The following is an 8,979-nucleotide window of genomic DNA, read 5'->3' as shown; positions in this document are numbered from 1 at the left end:
TGCAACGCTTCACCCTGCTTCAGCTCACCCTCCATGGGCTGTACCCACTATCTAAGCAGTCCCAATGAGATGAGTAGGGTGCCTCAGTTGGAAATGCAGAAATCACCTGCCTTCTGGGTTGATCTTGCTGGGAGCTGCAGACCAGAGCTGTTCCTATTTGGCCATCTTGCCAGTCACTGTGATAGTGTATATGTGTTCATTCAACAAATATTTACTGGTCACCTACATATATGCCAGACATGTTCTACCCTTGAGATGCACCAGTGAACAAAGTAACAAAAAGCCCTTATTTCATAGAGCTTACATTCTAGTGGAGGGAGACTGATAATGAAATATTAATGAGCAAATAAAATTCTATAGTGTATTGAAAGGTGGTAAGTACAATAGAGACAAAAAAGATGAGCAGAACAAATAGGACAAGTTGTGGAGAGATAGGGTCATTGCAGCATTCAACAAGAAGTCTCATTGAATAATTAAAAACTAAGAAAATACTGGAAACAAGTCTTCAAGGAACTTGCCATGTAGATATCTGGAAGAACATTCTATGCAAAGAAAACTACTAGAACAAAGGTCCAAAGCAGAAATGTGCCTGTTACCAAAGGTGTGGCTGGGGTGGACTCAGGGCTGGTGATAGTAACAGGGCAGGGAAGAGAAGTAACACTATGATGGGGAATAAGATCATGGAGGGCTTTGTGTTAGGGCGATTATTGTTCAAATCAGGACATTTCTGAGAGTGAAGCAGGGCACTGTTGGTGAGGGCAGTAATTGTGGAGTGATAAGTAATCAGATTCTAGATATATTTTTGAAGGTAGAGTCTACAGTATTTTTTCTGATACAAGAGGATTTTAAATCAAGGATAACCACAAGATTTTTGACTTGAGCCATTGCAAGGATGGATTTTCCAACAAGAGAAATAGGGAAGTGGAGGTAAATCAGGTACCGTTAGCAGGGATTCAGGAGTTCAGTCATGGATGTATGGAATTTGAAGTGCCTGTTAGATATCCAAGTGGCAATATTTTGAAAGCAGTTACATGAGCAGGCATTAAGGAGAGAAGTCTAGGCTGGATTCATCTGCATGCATATTGACTTTTAAACCATGACCTTGCATGAGATCACCAAGGGAGTGAGTCTGGGTATAATAAAATTACCAAGAACTTGGCCCTGAAGCTACCCAACATTAGCGGTTAGAAAAAAAGGAACTAGCAAAGAGGTTGAAAATAAGTAACCTTATAGATAACCGAGAGACAGTGGTGCCCCAGAAGCCAACTGCAGTGGGAGTGATTGTAGTATCAGATGCTACTTATAGTTCAAATGAGCTAAAGGGCAGAAGTTAACCACTGGCTTTATCTATATGGAGGTCTTAGTAGACCTTGCTGAGTAGTTTTGGTAAAGTGATAAGGATGCTTGTAGCGGGGTTAAGAGAATGAGAATTGGGGACTGTGAGTACGGACAGCATGTATAAGGAGCTCTCCTGCTACACAAGAGAGCAAATAAGGCACTAGCAGAAGAAAGAGTTGGAAGTGCTTCACATAGGGCCTTTGATGCTAGGAAAAAGTTTTTTAAATTTTAAGTATTTTTTTTTTTCAAATTTAAGTAATATTTTGAGAAGATATGGATACTGGAGCTAGACAACCTGGGTTAACAAATGTGATCTTGGACAAGTTACTTGCCTGTGCCTCATTTCATACTTTGTATAAAGATAATAATAGGAATATTTACTTCTTAGCAGCTTACTAGAATTAAATAATCCATACAAAGGACTCAGCAGCATACTAGCCTGATAGTATTTAATAAATGTATTTTTATTATTTGTTATTTTGCTCAATATTATCAGAGCTGTACCTTAATAATTTTAAAATATTCTGGGCCTGGCACGGTGGCTCACACCTGTAATCCCAGCACTTTGGGAGGCCGAGGTGGGCAGATCACAAGGTCAGGAGATCAAGACCATCCTAGCCAACATGATGAAACCCCGTTTCTACTAAAAATACAAAAAGTATCTGGGTGTGGTGGCGTGTGCCTGTAATCCCAGCTACTCAGGAGGCTGAGGCAGGAGAATTGCTTGAACCAGAGAGTTGGAGGTTGCAGTGAGCTGAGATGGCACCACTGTACTCTAGCCTAGTGACAGAGTGAGACTCAGTCTCAAAAAAACAAATGTGTGTGTGTAAATATATATATATATATTTATATTTATATGTAATTCTGCCATATTCTATTTTTCCCATCAATACAGAGAAAAGATGTAACAGACCTAGTCAGTAATAGATCCCAATAAATAGATGAGAGAATGGCGGAATGGTGGGCAGCACCTATATTTAGAATAACCAGCCTTCCCCCGAAGGGTAATTCTGATAGCATCCCCCATGAACATTCCTTTCCCCAAGTTAGGAGTCATTTGTTGGATATTTATGGAATGTCCCTCTTTATCTCATTTGGAGTCATTGATTCCAATGCCACACTATCTCACCTGGAAATCAGTGCTAGTAACTCTTCCTTAGATTATCGGTGGCACCGTAGGGCATAGAAATAATTTTGTGAAAACACCTTTTTTCTACTTCCGTGAGCTCAGCTCAACTTTAAATATTGTTTGTTTCATTTAAGTTAAACAGATTGGCATAAAGACAGAGTTCTCTCCCCACATTTCAGACCAGAAGGTCTAGGAAGAAAAACTCTTATGCGGTTCATTTTCTGTCTTGATACATTGTTCAATTCTGGGACAATCCTGGGCTCTTTCAGTTGGCGTTAGCTGCTCATGCTGGCAGAAGTTCCAATTCCTTGCCCTGGTGTTTCTGGGTCTGTGATCTCTCAAATGTTATATTTAATACATATTAAATGGCAATAATAATTTCCCTCCCATTTCCATTGGCTTCACATCTTGGAATCCGGACTTGGCATCCAGCTTCTCTTTTTCACTTGTGCCCTAAAGTCATGTATGCAGTCGGTTGGCTCTGGTAGAAAGGATTCCAAATGAAACACTAGAACCCCCTCCTTCCATATAAGCATTTCTTCAAGTCCCTAAGGTTTCTTTGAAGAGTTTCATGAGTTATTTTCACATGTAGCTGCATACTGTATATGAGAAATAGATTGGTTGCAAGAAAAACTGCTTCTATGGTACTTCCAACTTGGTCAAGAAACACTGGCTTTGTCACAAGCCAGCTTTTTATCTTGAGATTGCAAATCTTGATTTCTGAACTGAAGGAGCTCAGATAAGCTTCAGAGAATGCAGCTCTACTTCGTGCTGTCTTTACTCCTCTTTTGATGTTCTTCTCTCACTGCACCTGGGTAGCTCAGCGCTGCCTCTTGTTGCATCTCCTGTAACCTTTACAAAATAACAGCTTTCATGTAATCTCTGCTTCAAGTCACCTTCCCCTCCAGCAAGGGCCAAAGTGAACAAGGAATTTCCCCTGGAGGGAAGTTCATAAGGAGAGTCACAGACAGTGGCCAAATTCTGAGCAGTCAATCAGTTAAATTTTTCTTTCACCTGACTGTAGCTTTGTTACAATCACAAAAAGGGAGTGATTTAATCATTACTTGTGCCTTCATGACTCTCATTTCAATGGGGAAAATCTTGGGGCATCTTAGCTTTGGTTGCTTGTATCATGCAGTTTGTATTGTTGACTAAAGAAATACTAGATGTTTAAAGAATTAAAATTTATTTAGAGTCTTATTGAGGATTATATTTTGGAAAAATTGTCTAGAGAGATGTTTGTTAGACTGTTTTAATGCAGCGTATAGTTTTTATATAGGGAGTGAAGATCCAGTATGTGTAAAATTATATTAAAATTTGGGCCTAAGTATATTTGGTTACAATTTGTGAGGGCATAATTGTGATTTTGGCAGGCATGATTTTATGTGTAAGAACAGACAAGGACCAAGTTCATTTATTTTTTAAGGAATGTAATATCTTAGGCAAGAGACGGTGGGGAGCTGTGTGCCCTATCTTGTTTATATCTTTAAGGCATTATTTTGGACATCCATACTTAGAATCAGGGAGACTAAAATTTTGTTGGCAAGTAAACATTACTTCTTATATTTGTTACTTTTTTGTCAAGTATTTGGCAAAAACAAGGAGTTTTACTGAGAACATGAAGAATTAAGTAAGAGATTGTGCATCTCCATTTGTCGAAGAATCGTGAAACATGTTCTAGGACATGCTTCATTCATCCTCATGCTAATTATGATGTTAAGAGGAGGGAAGGAGCCAGTTGTGGTGGCTCACACCTGTAATTTCAGCACTTTGGAAGGCTGAGGTGGATGGATCAGCTGAGGTCAGGAGTTCAAGACCAACCTGGCCAACATGGCAAAACCCCTCTCTACTAAAAATACAAAAATTAGCCGGGTGTAGTGGTACACACCTGTAATCCCAGCTACTTGGGTGGCTGAGGCAGGAGAATTGCTTGAACCTGGGAGACGGAAGTTGCAGTGAGCCAAGATTGCGCCATTGCACTCCAGTCTGGGTGACAAGAGTGAAACTTTGTAAAAAAAAAAAGAAAAGAGAAGGGAGAAGGAATGAAGATTCTTTATTCTTAAGAAACTGTTAGGCATAACTAGATAATACATCAAAGTATACCGAGTTCGTTAGACAATATTATTTTGATAAGGAATACTCTAACATTTCTGAAAGAAAAATGGCTATCCATTTGTTTTTCTTAGCATTTTGGTGCTTGCTATGTGCTATACCATAAATTAGGTTGTGATGATGTAAAAATCAATTGTGTGTGCATTTCCACAAGGAGATTGGATTTAGATTTGTGACTAGGATTGACGGGGAATGTATCCCTAGCAAATGGGCTTTGATTTGAGGGAAGCCGATATGGGTACAACTAATTGTATGGGTAAAATGTAATGGGAGGATAAAGAAAGGACACTGTTAGTTGGGTAATTGTTAACGGAGTATAGTGGTACTTAAGCTGGAGGCCCAGTTAGAATATTGAAGACTAGATCAGGTCAGAAATGATGAGGCTCAGAATTAGGATTGTGGCAGTGAAAAGTGAGAACGGGGCAGACAGATGTTGCAGAGTGAGGTCAAAAGGACTTGATGATTCCATTGGATGAAGAGAAGTGAGGGAGCGGGGTTTAAAGACCTTTAGGAGAAGATGATGGTGCTTTTCACTGACTCCCAGAACAGGGAGAAGTACTGGTTTGAAATGAAGTGATTGGGGCAAGGGAGGGGGAAGTATTATGGGTGTGAAAGGAGAGAAGGTGAGGATATGTTGAGCTTACAGTGTTGAAAAGACTGAACAGTTACAACTGAGACATCTTTTAGGTAAGATTTCTTTGAAAATATGTATTTAGAAAATACTGCAGGGAGGTGATATTTAAAGCCATAGAAGCAAAACAAATGGTCCCTTGAGAGCGAAGGGCCAAGAGAGGGCTAAGAACAACTTTGAAGAATGCCTTTCTCCGCTTACGGGATGCATAAAGGGAGAAATACCTTAGAAGGAACAGTTCAAACCATAGTAGTAATGTCAGAAGAGTAAAAATCACAGATGTCAGGGTTGATAACAGGTTTAACAGAAAGGAAATGCTCAACTATGTCAAATAATTGAGAGAAGTGAACCAGATAAAAGTTAAGTAGAAACCACTGGAGCTGAAGTCTACAAGTTCAAGGCTGACCTAGAGAGCAGGTCTAGAGTATTTTGGAGTGATGGGAACAGATGCCTATTGCCAAACACCAACATGTAAATAGGAATTGGGAACTATGAATTTAGTTGGGATTGTTGGGGGAAAAGGCAGAGGAATAAGGTTTATCAAGGCTTTCTTTCCCCACTTGGATATTTTGCAGAGGGAAACTTGATCATAAAATCGTTTTCACATCTAATTTCTAATATCTGAATTATCTGTATTTCTATTTTTAGTTAATACAAGAACTTCTTGGTTCCTCTTATCTAAAATATTACTCACAATGGTTAACTTTTGAAGAAAATTGACTGTGCTAAAGTATCTAAAAGATCACTCAGAGTAACTTTTGAAGAAAATTGGGCTAAAGGTGAAAAAGCCTCCTTCTCCAAGAATTTTGCCTGTCTTTAAGGGATACCATTAATTTAAGTTTTCTTTTTTATGATTTTTACCTTTAAGAAACTTTTCCACATTTAAATCAAATGATTTTAAATTAAACGTGTTTGGGAGCTGGTGTTAAAGAAGGGCTGATAACTCTGAGACACTAAAGCTTGTTCCATATTAGCAGCGTTCTTGAAGGTATCCTTGGTTGGGAGCTGCTGTCCTGATTCTCATTCCTTTTCTGCATTGCCACATATAATAAGAGTTTTGTTCTGCCTACTATAATTTATATAGCAAAACCCAAGGAACATATACTAGATGCATTGAAAAATATGATGCCCTGTAAAACAAGACTTAGGACAAGTGTTACAGAAGGCTTTGATTCCAAAGCCTAATTATTGGATGGTAAACAATACACTGAATACACTATAATGATGTTCTTCAAAATTTTCCACTTACATACTCCCTAAAATGATTACTACAAGGATGTATTACCATGAATATTTTTTTCATTAAAATCTAACATTTTTCATCCTAAGTTTAAATAATTGCAAATGACATTCTAATACTTTAAATTATTTCAAGAATAATATCAGAACCATAGTGATTTGATACCCTGTTGTCTGTTTTAAAAAATGCATGGAAGCTCATCATTAATAGCAAGAATTTCTACATTTTTTCCCTTGAACTCCTGTTTTTATTGGACTTTCTTCCTTAGAAGTTTATCCTAAAGTAATACATTCAATGATACAAAGCAATTGTGTTTCTCTACAGCAAAATAAGTATATATGTTGAAGTTATTGTTGATGAAACAAAAATATATCACATACTTTGATAAAATTAATAAAACATTTAAGTTTTACTGAAACTTAGTTTCTGAGAAAGGATTTCAGCTTTTAAAAAATTTAGTTATCAATGGATAGATATTTTTCCTAATAAATTCAGCATTGATTTAGTCCTCTTTTTCAATTATATATGTGTAGACACAGAACAACTTTTCACAATCAAATGTTAATTGCAATTATTTTAGTGATACTCAGAGATACGCAGGTTTTTGAATTTTTAAAAAGTTCATTATATGCCAAAAAAAATAGATCTCTGTCTCAAAGTTATTAGGTCCGTCTTTGTATTTTTTGAAACAATCTGACTTATATAAGGACCTGTTACCCAGCTGTTATAATCATTCATTTTTTAATTTCTGAGAAGTATGCCAGAAAATGATTACTGGCTTGATGAAGAGAAAAATCTGTAAAGCTCTTGTTGCATATATTGTCAAATTGCTTTTTAGGAAAGTCATACTAATTTATACTTCCATCAATAGCAGTTGAGTGATAATCTCAATGTCTTTGCACCATCATTTTCTTTAATATTCATTAATTTCATGGGTGAAGAAATGACATTTTGCTGTTTTAATTTGCATTTCATGGATAACTAATGAGGCTAATAATGTTTCATATGTTTGTTAGTGAATTCATAAAACCAGGAGAGATATCTTTTTATATTATTTGTTTCTCTGTTACAGTACTGGTTATATATACTCTATAACAAATGCATAAACTGTATATTTAGGATCCTTAGATTTATCATATTTGCACATTGAATGAGTATATATAATAGAGAATATAAATGCTATAGAAGAGCACCTGGCCCACAGTAAATAATGTATGCAGCAACCAAACTCAGCAGCATTATTATTACAATGATGAATATTTCTTCCAATTTGACCTTAAATGTTTTTATTTTAACATAATGCTGCCTTTTTTTTTTTCTTTTTTTTTGCCTTGGTGTTCCAAAGTTGTTCTGAGCTGAGAGATTATTATTCAATAAAGAAGGTGTTATGAACTGTTTTTATTTCCCCAATATTTATTTGTTAATTTGGAGATGAGGGCTTTGGGAGATAATTAGGGTTAGGTGAGGTTATAAGGGTGGGTCTCTTACGAATAGTGGCTTTTCTTTTAAATATGGCAAGATTTCATCATGAATTAGTGGCTTTAACAGGAAGAAAGAGAGATCTCCCTTCTTTTTTAATGTATATGCATCAAGGTGGAAATGTAAAGTAAGGCAGCTGTCTGCAAGCCAGGGAAAGAGTCCTCACCAGGAACTGAATTGTCCAGCACCTTTATCTTGGGCTTCCTAGTCTCCACAACTGCGAGGATCAATTTCTGCTGTTTAAATCATCCATTTGGCATTCTGTTATCGTAGCCTGAGATGATTACTACAGAAGGCTTCCTTAGAAATTATGAACTATTTGTTCTTGCAAAGTTGGTATAGTTACAAATAATGTTGCTCCTCATCCTCTCCTTGAATATGTTGATTTATACATAGGAATTACTAAGCGAATAGAATAGAATTTTCTTTTAGCCATTTTTAACTTGAGATTTTGTATCAGGTTTTTTTTTTTTTTTTTTTGCTAAGAAGTTAAATGATATTTAAAACTGGTCTATTTATGTCAAAATATATACACATAAACTTATGGACACATGAGCGATAGTCAAATGTCAATCACTAATGTGGCATGAGCACTGACCCACAAGAACGGCCATGGTAATTCACCACAGAGCAGTATTGCATCATCCTGAGTGAGAGTGAAGAAACATTTAGGTAGAGAGAAACTGATACATGTGTTTGAGATTTTAAAATTATTTCTCAAACTTTTACACCAAAATATGTCCTAGTACACATGCAACTTCTTTGGCTCTGTCAGAGTCATGTAGTTAGGAAACTACCTACAGAAGAAAATAAGGAAAATGAATTATCTAGGTAGAGAAATATAATGACTAAGATTTTAAATGCTGTGACTGAGATACATATTTAGTGGATAAAAATTAATAAAAATAAATTAAGAAACTTTCCTTCCCAGGGCAGCATAAGATCATTTCAGAATGAAGATGCTTTGATGCTTTGGGATCTGACTTCGGACTATAAGAATGATCAAAGCTCTGAATGGGAGCAAAGGTAGCGGATGACCTTCAAAGGATG

The 8,979-nt window shown here is 36.6% G+C and overlaps 1 long non-coding RNA gene across 1 annotated transcript in view; it reads left to right on the top strand.

Moving 5' to 3' along the window:
* Positions 1 to 8,445: 8,445 nt before the first annotated feature.
* Positions 8,446 to 8,979, top strand: part of LOC139363302 (uncharacterized) — a 53,793-nt gene continuing 53,259 nt past the window's right edge. The window contains exon 1 of the long non-coding RNA XR_011623357.1: positions 8,446 to 8,979. This is a non-coding gene — a long non-coding RNA (uncharacterized lncRNA).

This window comes from Macaca nemestrina, chromosome 5, assembly GCF_043159975.1.
Source record: "Macaca nemestrina isolate mMacNem1 chromosome 5, mMacNem.hap1, whole genome shotgun sequence".
NCBI lineage: Eukaryota > Metazoa > Chordata > Mammalia > Primates > Cercopithecidae > Macaca > Macaca nemestrina.
This window is presented reverse-complemented; position numbering and strand designations above follow the sequence as displayed.